The sequence below is a fragment of the Mytilus galloprovincialis genome, chromosome 12 (genome assembly GCF_965363235.1).
Source record: "Mytilus galloprovincialis chromosome 12, xbMytGall1.hap1.1, whole genome shotgun sequence".
Taxonomy (NCBI): Eukaryota; Metazoa; Mollusca; class Bivalvia; order Mytilida; family Mytilidae; genus Mytilus; species Mytilus galloprovincialis.
The window spans coordinates 78,696,125-78,713,241 of NC_134849.1; the positions used below are offsets into that span (position 1 = coordinate 78,696,125).

At 31.2% G+C, this 17,117-nt stretch overlaps 1 long non-coding RNA gene across 1 annotated transcript in view; it reads left to right on the plus strand.

The window, feature by feature from the left end:
- LOC143054958 (uncharacterized) overlaps positions 1 to 16,402 on the plus strand; it is a 181,794-nt gene extending 165,392 nt beyond the window's left edge. Inside the window, exon 4 of the long non-coding RNA XR_012971897.1 lies at positions 16,391 to 16,402. This is a non-coding gene — a long non-coding RNA (uncharacterized LOC143054958). The remainder of the gene's footprint in view (positions 1 to 16,390) is intronic.
- Positions 16,403 to 17,117: the final 715 nt, after the last annotated feature.

A 17,117-nucleotide genomic window follows, 5' to 3' on the forward strand; every position in this document is an offset into this window, starting at 1 on the left:
AGTTACCAGATTAGTTAAAACATAAGCAACACAACGGGTGCCACATGTGGATCAGGATATTCTTACCCTTCCGGAGCACCTGAAGCCCCCCCTAGTTTTTGGTAGGGTTCGTGTTGCTTATTTTTTACGTTTCTATGTTGTGTCATGTGTTCTATTGTTTGTCTGTTTTTCATTTTTAGCCAGGCGTTATCAGTTTATTTTCGATTTATCAATTTGACTATCCCTTTAGTATCTTTCGTCCCTTTTTTATGAGAAGTTTTAGTTCCGAAAATCATGTTTTGCTTTTTATCAATGCGTTTGTTTACGTATTCGGGGGTTTGATTTCTGGTGTTTGTAGATAAGAGTTCCAAGTTATCAATCGTAATGGACTGGTATACGTCGTTGTGAACGATATAGATCACAACCATTTGTTGTTCGAGGTCCTAATAGGCAGGTGCAGGTCATCATTGACGATATCGACCACACACATTTGTTGAGGGAAGTCTAATGGAAAGATATCGTTCATTGTTGACGATATCGATCTTTGTGGGATGTCTGAATGGACATGTGAAAGCAAGTCATTGTCGATGATATCATTTACATACATTTGTTGTAGACAAGTACAAGTCATTGTCGACGATAGCAATCATATACATTTTGTTTGGAGGTCTTAATGAACAGGCATAAGTCATTGCGAACGATATCGATCACACACATTTGTTGAAGGAAGTTTTATGGAAATATACTGGTCATTTGTCGTCGATACCATGGATATGCATTTGTTGTGGGAGGTCCTAATGAACAGGTACAAGTCATTGTGAACGATATCGATCACATACAGTTGTTGTTGTAGGTCTGAATAGACAGGTACTAGTCATTATCGACGATATCGGTCACAAACATTTGTTGTGGTATGTTGTGGTATATCGAAATAGACAGGTACAAGTCATTGTCGACGATATCGATCACAAACATTTGTTGTGGTAGGTTTTAATAGACAGGTAAAAGTCAATGTCGACGATAACGATTACAAACAATTGGTGTGGTAGGTTTTTAACAGACAGGTAAAAGTCATTGTGGACGATATCGATCACAAACATTTGTGTATAAAGTCTTTAAAAAACCAGGTACAAGTCATTGTCGATGATATCGATCGCAACTACTTGCTCTGTGATCCTAATAGACAGGTACAAGTCATTAAAACAATAGATAAAAAGAAAGTACAGCTGAAGGTAAAAAACATGTAATGCTTCATGAAGAATAAGATACAAAATATGCGTATCATGATTTTTGCGTGCGCAGGGACTACTCATATTTTCCGCTCATATTTTCCGTATATAACTTTACATGCGTTTTTTGTTTTAAAATGGATAAAGTGATAGAAGAGTATTCGTAATGCAAAAAACGAAGAAAAGTGATAAAGTAGTGAAACCAGTTAAATTATTTTGTTGTTCATCATAATTTTCAAGAGACTGTTTTCACTCTAACGGTACCAACAGAATACCCCACCCCCCTTTTTCCTGTTTTATTTCTATATGACAGTGTCGCTCTGTTGTCGTGTATTTGTGTATTGGTATAACTTGTCTTGTTACCCAAACGGTATCAAAAGAATACCCCACGCACCGTTTTCCTGTTTTCTTTCTATAAGGTCGTGTCGCTTTTTGGTCGTTTATTTGTGTATTGATATAACTTGTGTTTTTCAAATGTTACCGACACATAGTTATGTTATCGATTTCATTTTGAAAAAAAACCATCTTTTTGTTTTTTTCTTTTATAAAACGATCAGCACGAACAAAGCGCGAATCGGACAAACAATTGTTGGGTTTTTTTTGACAGATAACATACAGTAATGCCTTCATTCTGCTTCCAAAATTCATTGTCGTTCATAAGTGAAGTGTTACATTATATTCATAATCAAGTAATAATATCAGATTTAAACAACTTGTAAATTAACGCCGAAACTTACGCATTATAGAAAATATTGTTGTCCCCTAGTTCATAGAGCAAGTTCTAGAATCGTACTTTGTACAAAGGATAAGGTTTTGTTGTAAATCTATAACATAACGTGATTGTAGATGTCAAATGGTATTTGGAAGAATAAGAGCAACACCAGAAGTCAATTTTGATAACCAAAGAGGGACCAGGATAAATGTTTTGAAAAAACAAAATCAACAAAAACAGGACTTGCAACGAGCATAACAAATAAATTGAATTAGAGATAACAGAGACAACTCAAAAACATGAGAAAAATGACTGTGCTAAACGTATTGGTAGTGTTAAAGTCCATTTGAAAGTGATCTTTTTTCTCAAGTTTTGATGAGTGACAAAATTATTGTATATGAAGGTAACTTTAATCAATAATTTTTGTTTTAATTGTCATATTAATAGTATTTATTTCCGTGATTGAACTATTATTTACCTGTAAGAATCAGTTATGCTACCTTTAGCTGTCCAATATTTTTAAGAAAGAGAAGTGCTATTCTTCAAAAAGTTGTACAGTTTAAGTTAACATAATGGTTTCTTAAAAGGAAATGATAGTCTAATCACTAAAAAAAGAACAGGTACACAATGTAAAACAATAGAATGACGTCAGAACAAATACTTATATATTATAAGCATTAAATGTTCAGACACTTATAAATTATTGGGGACAGCATGCTAAATGTCTTTATATTTTTGTGTGCTTGGTTTGCTGTCTTACAGACGATATTTCATTTAACAAGGTATTGGCTTTGATTTACTAAGTTGTCAGTAACTATATGCAATTTCTCTTAGATTGACACTTGGTTTCTTTATAGATGGTGTTCGTTACACCACTGTCTCATACTAGGCGCCGGCAAACATGTTTAAAGTCATATTAAACTTCAAATTTAAAAAAAAAAGTTGAACATGTTGTATATATATACTTGAATGGCTACGTTTTACTCTAAAAGAAGTGAACGTGAACTTTTATTAAAAAGAAAATCCTTTGTAGAATCAAAATCTTCCTAAATGTACCGATATTGCATTAATAACTTCCAAGACACTAGTTCGCCGATATTTTCCCGTATACATGACCTTTCTACGAAACCTCTAGTTATACATTTGGTCATCTCACAGATTAAGTGCGAAAGTGAAACATTATGAAAGTAAGCACACGTTCATTTAATCAGATTTGTAAAGAACAAATTTATAACAACAAATCATTTTACAACTATTAAGGAATAGTTCAATAAACAAATGGGAACACATAGAAAATATATGAACCAATGTTATGGCTCTTTAAATTCACCTATCCCTCACGCTTTCCAAGTGCTGGGTTTTTATTGTTACCAAATTCTCGAAAGTTAATGAGCTTGCACTCACCAACTACTGAATGAAACATTATTTGTCGATGTGAAATAGATATGCAAGGCTTAGTTAGTTAGGAACATATATATTGAAAGATATTGTTAGATATACTGTTCCCAGGTTTAGTATACATGCATGAATTTGTTCAAAAATTTCGATAACATTAAAATTGCAAGAAACTAGTTTCGATGCCACTGCTAGTGGAGATTTATTTCCTTGAGGGTATCACCAGCCCAGTAGACAGCACTTGTTTGTGCTGACATGAATTATCATTGATATGGTTATAATTATAAATTAATTGTTTACAAAATTTAGAGTTTTTGAAATACTAAGGCTTTTCTACCTCAGGCACAGATTACCTTAGCTGTATTTGTAATTTTTTTTAGGAATTTTGGTCCTAAATGCTCTTCAACTGCGTACTTTATTTGGCCATTTTAACTTTTTTTGGATTCGAGCGTCACTGATGAGTCTTTTGTAGACGAAACGGGCGTCTGGCATATATACAAAATTTAGTCCTGGTATCTATGATGAGTTTATGCATATGACCTAAGGCAGGTCACATTCTGTTTGTGTTTGTCCAAATACGGGAGCCTGTAAGGATAACGATAAATATAACTGGTGTGGTATGATCATCAATGAGACAACTATTCCTGATAACAAAAGGATAAAGATAAATGTAACTGGTATTTTCCGTCAACAAGACAACTATTCATAAGGACGGAAGGATAAAGATAAAGATAACTAATGTGCTATGATCACCAATGAGACCACTATCCATAAGGACTGACGGATAAAGATAAGGAGAACTGATGTAGTAAGATCGTCAATTAGACAACTATCCATAATAGCAGTAGGATAAAGATAAGGAGAACTGATGTAGTATGATCGTCAATGAGAAAACTATCCATAATAGCAGTAGGATAAAGATAAGGAGAACTGATGTAGTATGATCGTCAATGAGAAAACTATCCATAATAGCAGTAGGATAAAGATAAAGATAACTATTATTTCTTAATGTATATTTTCTTTTATTCTTTTTTTTCATTATTTTTTCATTTTTGGTACAGATTTTCATATTTATTTTTTTATCTCTCCAATTTTTCCGTTTGTTGATATTGTTTCATTATTGTAAATAACCTTGTAAATACCCTTAATCTTTTCCGCAATAGTTTCCTGTGCGGGGTTGCAACAGACATATATAGTAACTCCCATTTATCTTACTGACAATGATCAAAGAGTTTTAAAATTCTTTACTAAACGTAGTTTTGTTAATTTCTACTAGAGCACAACTTATTTAAATACGGAAAGAAACATTGCACGCATCGACAATCAAGTATTAGGACACACTTAAATGTAGTACAGATTTTTAAATTTGGAATGTTTTTGAAATTTTCCCACATTTGATACTTACATTCCAATATTTGACGATGTAGATTTTAACTGCCTTGAGGTAAGTAGTTTTTCTTTCAAATCTTTAAATTTGAGAACATTTACATTAATTTATTAAATCTTAAATCAAAATTCACTTAAATGTATCTATTTTATTCCATCTTAAAACACAAGGTGACACAATCCCGAGAAGGGTAACATTTGTAATTTCATGATCAAATATAGCTCACTATGCGGTACTGGCTTTGTTGAAGGCCGTATGATGTCTATAGTTAGTAATTTATGTGTAATTTGGTCTCATGTGGACAATCACATGTAATAACATTTACGGTACCAATTTTCCTGCACCATTTCGACAATACATGTCTCTTCAGTGATGCTCGTGGCCAAAATAATTGAAATCCAAAGCTTTAATAAAAGATGAAGAGCTATAATACAAAAGGTCCAAAAAGTATAGCCAAATCCGTGAAAGGAATCAGAGCTTTGCATGAGGGAGATACATTCCTTAATTTATAATAATTTGTAGCATTTTGTTACAGAAAATTTTAATAACGCAAACAATCCGTATTTTTATGCAAGAACTGAAGTACTGGCTACTGGGCTGGTGATACCCTCGGGGACTAACAGTCCACCAGCAGAGGCATCAACCCAGTGGTAGTAATAACATTAACGGTACCAATTTTCCTGCACCAGATGCGCATTTCGACAATACATGTCTCTTCAGTGATGCTCGTGACCAAAATAATTGAAAATCAAAGCTTATATAAAAGAGGAAGAGCTATAATCCAACAGGTCCAAAAAGTATAGCCAAATAGTAAGTAAGACGAACTGCATTCCTGTCTTATTGAACAGGTATGTTTTGATGGTCTAAATGGACGAAATTTTTTTTTTATTTTCATTTTTTTTATTATTAATTGCGTAATCACATAATTGTTTACAAGACTTTTCTACCTCATCAATAGATTACCTAAGCTGTATGTAGCAAAACATTTACACATTTTTAGTACAATGCTCTTTAACTCTGTATATACTTTATTTTGACCATTTAACTTGTTTTAATTCTAACGTTACTTTTGAAGACGAACGTGCGTCTAACGCTTATACAAAAGTTCCATCCTGGTATCTATGTGGAGTTTTATTTCAAACAAAATATAAAATAATTCATGCAACAGTCCAAAAATACAAACTGCTTGACGCCAATAATTTTGTATTAAAGATACTATTGTATTTGCATTTGAGAATAATGGGTCAATAATTTTCATCTTACAATAAGGTTTTTGTTTAACATTTAAATGAAATGTGAAAAAATGACCATTTCAATGATAATTCATGTCAACACAGCAGTGCTGACTATTGGCCTGGTAACATGGCGTTGTTATACAATAACGTGGCTTACTCAGTTATTTCTTACTGAATAAAATACTATAGAAATTCCACAAGTTGTCCCTTAATGATATGGTACTATCATAGTCGTCCATCAAAACAACTATTTTGCAATTTAGACAAAAATATGTTATGTTTATAAATATAATCTTTAAATCTTCGTTTCCTTTGTTTCGGTAGGTTTCATATTTACAACGACATGTGAGGCGTTTGAACAAAACTTTTTTGAATATAACTACAATTTGTCATGCGGTAATTGTAATGTATCTCTTTGAAATATTTCTTTAGATTTTCGATAAGAATAAAATGTAAAACAATATTCAAAAATAATGTCCGTGTGAACAATTCAAAATGCTTGTTGTGGGTACGTTTTTAACATTTTTAACACAAGCATAAAAATGTCTTCTCAAGTATTTCTTAACGAATAAAGTAGAGGACAATATTATTATTTCCACATTTCAGTATCTTTCCAAACTATGCCTGTCTGGCATTAAACAATTGAAAAGGGCTTGTTGTGAATATTTATTTTAACAACAAACATATTTTTTTTATTTTATCCTTGCGGATTTTTTATGAATATAGACAATATCATTATTAACACATTTCAGATTCTTAATTTCTTCGAAAATTAATTTAATTTTTTCTACTTATCATAACCTACTTCACAAAACTTCTATCAACTGCAGTTTTGTCTTTGGTTCCTGTAATAAGTGTTCTACAACTGACTTGTCTGTTCTGTTGACTAGTTTCCTGACAACGGCTATCACAAAACTGAAAATATTTTGCATTAAAGCAGATAAGAATAATGAAAACGAGCTACTTTTAAACTGAATGTAATTTCCATTATAGCAGATAAGAATAATGACATTCATTATTTCTGGAGTGTAATACACTCCTTAGAAGTTTAAGATACTGTAAATGGTCCTTACAATTTAATTGACACTCTAGACTTTTTTACTCTTTTTTAATCAAATATAGATGTACTTACATAACTAAAGGAACTATTGATTGATCAGCACAGAAACGAGTGTGATGCGTATATGGTTCTGTATTGTATTCATTGGACTTTTTTCAACATTTGTCTTGTGATGTATTTGAAATAGTTGTACAGAAAATAGAAATAAACAAATCGGCCACGCTTATAACAAGAATATTTCAATATTAATAAAAGCTCATTTGGTATTATACATTTTGTAGAACAGACACTTCTTAGATGTCTGCCTTCATGAGGAATCCGATTGTGTTGTCCCCCTTCCGACTGCATGAGGATATTATATCAATTAACAGAAAATTCTTAATTGTTTCCCTTCACGAGGAATCAGATTTTGTCCCTATTCCGACTACATGAGGACATGTTAGCCTTAAACAGAAACTTCCAAGTTGTCTCCTTCACTAGACAAAATATTGTGGTCCACGTTCCTACTGCACATGGCTGCGTATTTAAACATCACATATTTCCAAACTGACAATTATTTAGTTTATGGAGGTTGGACATGATAAGGCCATAGACTTTTACATTTTATACTATCTTTGGGTTTATTATAAAATAATTTTGTTTACTGTAATACGTTTCTGAAAATGTGTCGACTGGAAATTTGGAATTGTTGACCCCATTCTGACTGGTTCCGAAAATCGAACCAATGTTGATGAGCTGGTTCTTTGTCCTGTAGAAAGTATGTCCATCCCACTCAGTATATGATTTCATACCAGATATAAAAATTATTATAGGTGAACCCATTTCACATGTGAGATTGAGGAGCATAGTGAACGTCGACTCTGATGAAATAACGTCCGCCAACATACAAAAGTGTTATCTTAAAAATTTAAGAATTTTTTCCCCGTACGTTTAATCTTCTTAAATATATGATAAATATCACTTTGTTGTTTTAATTTTAAGATATTTGCTTCAAATACAAGATATATATATATTTTTTTTTAAATATGCCCTATTATCTATATGTGTTCTTAAAAATATTTAAATGAGTTCTAATTGATGAAATTATATACAACAGGTGATAAGGAATTTTATTTTGCACTCGATAATATCCCAAAATTATACAAAATACGTCCAGTTAACAGTAAAACGCGCAAACAACTTTCTGCGGTAGCATATCACCCGTAAAACTTCTTAAGGTCATATTCGATGTACACCTATTTCAAAATGAAAAACAGTGCTTGCACTATTGCAGTTTAAAGACATATCATCTATGTATGCGTATAAAGGATTTTTTAGTTGAAAAGAGGGAGTATTTCAGTGATCATTTTTTTTTTTATCTTTTATCTCTGTTATCATAATCATTATAGCAAAATTAAGTGGAAAAACTCCGTTACTCACTGCATAGCAAGACGACTTGCAATGACGGTATTTTTAGTACATTTAGTACTTCGTTAGGTTAAATCCCGAGTGAAAAGAGGAGTATCTTCCTGCAAAATATGTAAATATATTCTACAAAAACATTATTGTTTTACTTTATCAAAACTTAGTGTCATAGATGCACACGAAAAGGGGGGTGTTCTCAATATGAGATTTGAGTACAGACATGCATTTGGGATTTCAACTCCTATTCATATATTGAATGAAATATTTTATAAATCGCCAACTATAGATATAGTTCATGGTAAAATCATTACCCATACATATATTTTTTTTTAGCTATTACAGTTATATTTGTTTTACATTGCACTGTGATGTAAAACAATAACCTAATCGAAAGATGACAATTATTGACCTATTATTCACATATCCAAATGCAGTAAATGGTAACTCTAACACAAAATGATTATCGTCAGAAAGGCATTTTGTACTTTGACCAATTGTAAAATTATTGTCTATATTTTGTTTTTTAAATAATCACCATAGGAACCAAGATGGAGATTTTGTATTTGAGCTAGACGCGCGTTTTTGTACACAAGACTCATCAGTGACCCTCGAATTCAAAAGAGTTAATTAAGACCAAACAAGTACGAGGTTAAAGAGCATAGTACCAAAAATTCCTAAACGATTTGCCAAATACAGATAAGGTAAACTATTCCTGAGGTAGAAAAGCCTTATTATTTAAAAAACAGTTTCTTTATAATAATCACCATATCAATGACATTTCATGTCAACACAGAAGTGCTGACTATTGGGCTGGTGACAGTTTGTTGTTATACAAAAACGTGGTGAACTGAATAATACACTATAGAAATTCCTATCGTTGTCTCTCAATAATAGCGTACTATCATAGTCGTCCACCAAAACAACTTTTTTGTAATTAAGACCAAAATGGATTTTCTTTATACTAATAAATATAATCTTTAAATCTGTTTTCCTTTGTTTCGGTAGGTTTCATATTAACAATGACTAGTGAGGTGTTGAACAAGAGTATAACTACAGTTTGTCATGCGGTAATTGTAATGTATAACACTTTAAACTGTTGATCAAAATAAGATGTTAAACAATTTTTTACAAAACTATGTCCGTGTAGCATCTAACTATCAAAATGCTTGTTCTGAGTACTTTTCTTTAGTCATTTTTTACTCAAACATGAGATTTGAAATGTCTTTTCTAGTACGTCGTAATGAATATATAACTATCATTGGCTACTTGTACTTCACAAACATTCTGTCAATAGTCGTTCCGTCTGGGCTCTACAACTGATCGTTCTGTAGTGTTGACTTAATTTCTGACAATAGCTACTAAAGAATTCATAAGATAGATAGATCAGATCTAATAGATCATAAACGATTCATGACATACATTATTTCTGGAGTATACTACAGCTTTTGGATGATAAATATATTGTAATGGCTCTTGCAATCTTATTGACAATCTTGATTGTGTAACTCTCTACTAATTAACACTGACTAATCTTATGAAATAGAAGTTTATGTATTCCATTCGAATCTTCACTCGGAGCATATGATTTGAAACATATTTTCTACATTCAACATTAAGTCGTTTTCTAGATCGAACAAGTTACACGTGATATATCGTGTATATACATGAATAGAACTTTTCAAATAGCAGCTTGTTTCTGCATTATTTGTCTATTCAATAAAAGCCCGTTTGTATCCATTTGAATTGACTAATTTATCTATTTAATTATTATGATGCCCAGTTATAGCCAGAAAGGTTAAAGGCATTTAAACAATATTATACAAATATATACACAATATAAATAATAGCACTACGCTTTAATGTGATATTTCTACTACTTGAAATAAACATGCATTTTGGAAATTCTTTAATCTTATTAAAATACAGGTCTCTAATTTCGCTATACTTCATACAAGTATGGAGTATTATGGAGAACAATATTTTACAATTATTATTATTAAATATCCTCGGGCTTGAATTTCAATTATGATTTCCATGATAGAGAGTTGCTGCTATCAAGAAAACTATTTAAGCAAGAGAAATGGAGAAGTTTAAATCTATTGGGATATAGAAAGCATGTTAAATCATTCCCTTGAAATGTAGATAAAGAATAAAATGGCTTTCAAAATGATTGTGTTATGTCGCAAGGTTTGAGCTATAAGTAAACGCTAACATAGGTAGAACCATAAAAAAAGTGTTTATGATGCTAATATGCTTTATTACAAAACTGTTTTTAAGACTTTTTAATTGTTATCTGTTCAATAAACGTATATTGCATTGCATTGAAGGATATTGTTATATATACTAGATACCCGTATATAGAAAGGACTTGTCGGCAATCGGCAATGTTTATAAAGGAAACGAAAACAAAAATTCATTTTAACAAAAAGGATTATTTAAAAGGTAATTTTACTTTGATATTTTAAATGTGTATTTTTATTTATCATATATAATATGACAGCTGTTTTCTATTCGTTTGATATATGTTTGAGCTTTTGATTTTGCCATTTGAAATTTCCTTGAAGTTCGATATTGTTGTTATTTGACTTTTTTTATTATTCAGACAGTAATACAAATATCGTGAAGTATATATGTTTTTCTTACATTAAATGACCTTTATAAGAAAAGCTAATTTTGTAGATGTTTGTGAAAATGAGCGTATAAGGTATACATCTAAGTCTTATGTCCAAAAAAAAGTGTATTTAGTCATTTTTATGAAACTGATTTTTAACCTTCTGTTTTCTAAATGTACTTTTCGTATACCAAGGTCCTATGAAAGTTCTGGATCTGCTACTGTTGAATGATACCATATGTTACACGTATATATGCTCTCTTTGTATTAACCTCATTCTGAAATTTAAACAGACAACTTTTCAAGTAACTATTTTACCAAATTATATAATTCAATGCAAAGGAAACCAAAAAGAAAAGCTGCACGTCATAATGCAAACTTGATAAGCCTTGTAAGATTCACACATTTCTAATAAACTTATAAACAAGTCTTACAGGTTTTCCAATCTTCCTTGTTTATTCCACCATTCTTGATTTTTAATAACTATCAATACTTTTAATAGTTAGCTAACAAAGATAATTATATTTAAAAGTATATCTAACAAAGAAGTTAACATAAATTCCTTATTATTTAACACGCACAGGTACCATTAAATATTTATATCATTTTAAAGATCAAATCAGGTGGCCTAGACACATGTTATGTTACATCCTAGCTCCTTTTTCTACCTGGGGTGATCTGAACCAGATCAACCCTACCGAATATCCAGCTTGAGTTTCGTTGTTTTGCATGCTTTCCTTTGTTTTGTAACATTTTGGCCGCAATGGATTATAATAAAAAAAACTGACCATCGATAGGAAAACTTGTATATTAAGATTTTAGTCGAGTGCACATAATTAATTTTTTAATGTAACGTGTCTTCTTATTGGCTGACAGTGTTTGTCATTAGACATGATTTTGTCATGTTTCCGTTACGTCACCAACTTTATGTTTCATGATTTACTCCGGCTTAAAATGGAATTTTCAATTAAACTGTAAGAAATATATTTTTAGCGGGTTATTTTAAAATGTGCGCCATATTTTTTATGTTATTTTGAATAGACAGAAAAATATTACAATCTTTTCTTAAAGTACCAAGTCAGGAATATTTCAACAAAGTGTATAATAAAGGCAGCAGTAGTATACCGCTGTTCAAAAGTCATAAATCGATTGAGAGGAAACAAATCCGAGTTACAAACTTATACCGAAGGAAACACACGAGCGGGGTTTGAACTTACAAGCTCAGTGTTGACTGACTAGTGATGAATTATTTAGACAACTCGGCCACATATACGAAAAATACTTACTTTCAAATGAAAGGTAGAACCAGTCTAGTTTCTATGGAGGGATTTAAACTCAACGCTTTATGCATATAAACCATCGACTCAAACCTCTACATCATGACCACTGGGTCTCACTGTTAGTTTAATATAATTTTAAAAATTAATTAACCGTGTATTTGAGGCTCATAAAAGGTGAATGCTATAGAATAATATATACATAGTATATTAAAGAATTGGCGTTCTCAACTAGATGTAATGAAGCGAAAATGTGTTTAATTAAGCTAGAAAAACTGACACATGCATCCTCTTGAGATAACTATAACATCCCGATTGTGACATATCTAATTGAACGTATTACTACCATTAGAAACTCGACGGGAGACATATGAAGAGCCGGACCCTTTCATAGCACTGACTTCAACCTCAGTTTTTGTCGAGTTCTGGTTGCTCAGTCTTTAGTTTTCTACTTTGTGCTTTATCTTTTGATCTTTTTCTTTTTGATAGCCAAGGCTTTGTAGTTTGTTTTCAACTTATGAATTTGATTTGCTGATTTATTTTATCTGCATGACAACACCTACACTTAAACAACAAATAAAACTTTGGACTTAAATCCTTCGTCTTTTCTAATGCATAGTTAAACTATTATTAAAAAGTATGAATAAAAGTAAACAACATTGACATGACATAACGTATGTTTAGATTCTATTTAAAGAACAATGTTTAATAGCAGGCGCCTTCCGGAGTGTCAATGAACTTATAGACAGGACAATAGTTTTGTCCAATTCCTTGTTCATTATCCTGATTTTTTTTCTTTTCCTTTTTTTTGTACGTCAAAACATTTACTTAACTCAACAAGTCTTTCCGCTTTATAGTCAATTACAAGTTTATTATCGAAAGCGGACACTGATATTGTATTTGTATAAGTATTGCCGATTGAGGACCAAATGTCAGATCTTTTCTTATTTTTTTTTCTTTCTGATCTTCATTCAGCAAGCAAATAATGTTCTTTCAAGTAAACTATTCACATGATCATATTTAGTACTAGTACATTGGACAATTCAGAGTCAGTTAATATCTTAAATGGAATGGAAGTTTTATTCTGAGGGATATCAAAAGTCATTTTTTATGTCCAATTGGCAAATAACATATCTATGTTGTCTTAATATGTAAATTCAGGAATTGCTCAATGTTCGCACAATTTGGCATCAGAAGTGTTTGAAACAAAGCAACTGAGAGATTAAAATGTACCTGACAAATTTCTAAGGAGTCTTTGACAAGATATAATCACCTTAGCTGTTGATATATTAAATTGAATGTCCCTTTATTAATTCTAAAATGAAAATTGGTTCTAGGCAGCTTTGTTGTTTACCATATAGGACTTTGTAGCAGTCAAAATACAAGACTCAGATTTGCTACATGATTTTTTTTAAAGACATTGGCGGCGTTATTTAAGAAAACAGAACATATCTACAATCGGCGATCGGAAATAGACTTGATAAATGAATCACTATTTAGGTATCTGCAACACTTGACCCGAGAATCTATGTGATGTCCAGTAATGACGGATACAAAAAGATAAGGTGTTATAAGAGCGGAACTTTTGTAACGTTTGTTTGTTAAAAAAAATTAGTTAAATCATAAGATGGAATAAAAAAAATCTGTTTTCAGAGTGCAGCGTACGCCCTCAAAGGTCCCTGGATCAATCGACACGGCTGCAAACTGTCTGATTTATAGGTATCAGACCACCAATTCAACATCCTAATCTGTTCAACCAAATTGTGCAATTTTCACAGCTTTCTTAATATTTACCCTTAAGTGTAACTTATGAAAACCAGGTTAATCCCGATTGCAATTTCATATATGCTTATTTCCAAGTGTTGCGCAACAGAAAAAGTAAGAAATCGCAAATCAAAAAGACCTACAATTTCCCTCTGCCTGTAAAAGAATAAGTCTTTTTATTATTGTGAAAAACATGTTAAAAATAGACAGTTTTGGTCAAACATAATTGAATATATGTACACATTATATTGTGGATACAAAAATAAGTATGTTGAAATAAGACGTGCTAGTTGAAATACTGCATGGTCCCAAGTGGTCCTAGTTCTAAACAACAGTGAAATATTCATATATACTCAAGTTATAGCCATATTTAACTAGTATATCAACGATCATTAAAACGCACGTGACGATCGGTACAGAGACCCGATACGTGACAGTTGACAAAGATTATAAATTACTGGTCCAAATAATAATGACATCTTGCAAGGCTACTCAATTCATTTTTTTTTGTGACGCTTCCTTTGACGTCATAACTCTGAAGTCCCTTTATTTCGTCTAGACTTTTAGAGATATTTTTATTGCGGATGGTTAAGACCCGATTTAAGTAATAAATCTTCATTAACAGATAGATTGTTTGCAAAGATACAAAATGTTACCTTTTGTGTTCTTATTGGTGCAATATATTTCCAAAAATATACAAAAGAAATGATGACAAAAGATATGATACCATTGTATGTGGACAAATGTCTGTTTAGATTTAGAAATGGTTTCACATAATGTCCAAGATACGTCAGGCGAATGAAAAATATCAAACTTGTTAACATTTGATTGTCACTACATTCTGCATGTTTTGTTAAATTTATATTATCCGGAAAATAAATTCTGACAAATTTTTACCTATTTTACTATTTTTTTTATTCGCCGAAAGTGATAATCTCCAAAATCAAGGAAACCAGTTTGAATTCAAATTTACCGTTTTAGTGTTATGCCCCTTTTAAAAAAAAAATGCCGACATTTTCGTTTTCTTTCTCACTTTATCTGATGAAACTTATGCACACTGTTAAATACCACAAAATTGAGATCATTTACAAATTTGGAAAGCGTCACTTTTACAGTTCTAGGGTTATAAACATCATTTAAACTGAATTTGATATATTTTATACTTTCAGTTTGAAGATATATTTGTATTCGAGGTCCTGTCAATTTTTTATTTCAGGTAAGTGAACATTAAATAATGAAATAAGATTGGAACGATCAATAATCTAGTTTGTAAATTGTTGAAAGTTAATATTACAACTTATGGGGGGGGGGGGGGAGATAATCAAGAGCTAACTGGGTCATTTCACACCAGTACGAGTGCTTTTTTTTTTTTTAATAGGCTTCAGATTTTTCTCTGGAACTTCTATACAAAATGACAATGACGTAATTTCAAAATAATGGCAAGAATTTAAATAGGAATTGTTTACTTTTATAAATTATGATTTGGATGGAGTATTGTCTCATTCGAACTCATATCACATCTTCTTATATATATTTTTTAAATTACGAAACGTATAAATAAAATGGGGTAGAGGGTTCTCAATGAGGCCGTCAGTAAGTTATAAACTAATGCAAATATATCTGAAATCATTATTTTAAAAATTGATCTAAAGATACATAGGAATCTTAAAATATTTTATCCTTCCGGGCTGATGATTTTGTGCAGATTTGTGGTCCTTTGACTTTGAAAATTCACTCAAATAATCAGTTTTCCTCCCTTTTTTTCGTCATGCTTGAAGATATTAATTTAATATTTGGTTTATAGTTTTATCATGATCAAGTTCAAATTTTTTTCTGGTCTGATGATTTTATGCAGAGTTATGTCCTTGGACTTGGAAAATTCACTCAAATAATCACTTTTCCTCACTTTCTTTCATCATGCTTGAAGATATTGATTTAATATTTGGTAAAAAGTTTTATCATGACAAGTTACAGATCAAACTAAAATTTTGTTCCGGTTTGATATTTTTGTGCAGAGTTATGGTCCTTGGACTTCCAAAATTTCCTTAAATAATCAGTTTTCCACACTTTTCGTCGTCATACTTGAAAATATTTGTTATATAGTTTACACCATGACAAGTTATAGATCAAGTTAACATTTTGTTCCAGTACAATGATTTTTTAAACGGTAGGGGACTATGTATTACCATACAATAATGTCAGTATGCTTGTTTATTTTTTGTTTTGTGTACTGTTGTTTGTTGCTGTTTTCTTTTTTAGCCTTGTCTTTAGTTTGAATATCTATTATTTGTATTTTTAATATCCTTGTCCAGTCAATGTGATCCTTGTCCAGTCAAGTTATTATAGGTACATATCAAAAGTGTACATTATATGTGAACTATATAGGATCAGTTACTTTTGAAATTTGTTTCAAACGTAAAATGTGAGCTATATCTCATTTAGACAGCAATCCAACAAAGCAAGAATGGTGATGTATACAGGTCAATATATAGTCAACAAATCAAAAATAACCTCTTCTGACAAGGTCTACATTTTAATGAAGCGGGCCATAACATTTAGGAATTATATTTATGGCAATGATATTATTCAGGCTCAATTTAATTTTCTGTTGAGGTGAGCACAAGGAAAATATTTGTGGAAAACTTTGCTATGTATTCTTACCAAATTAAAATCGTAAAAATTTCAATTGTGTTTCACCCATCAGAAAATGAAAACGACCCTCACGAAAATCTAGACCAGATAAAAAACAAAATCAGACCATTTCTACATCTTATGGTATAATTTTATAAAAATCGCTCATAAAGTAATATTTTTGTTTTTAAATTTTGATTTTAGTTGAAATGATAGGACATGTTTTTATTGAGAACTCATTTTTGTCCACTAACTGTACCTTTATTGTAAGTTTATTTTATTGAAACAGGGAGATAATCCACACATATTGATATGTTTATACAGGGAGATAACCCACAATCATTGATATTTTTATACAGGAAGATAACACACAACATTGATATGTTTATACAGGGAGATAACATACAAACATTGATATGTTTATACAGGGAGA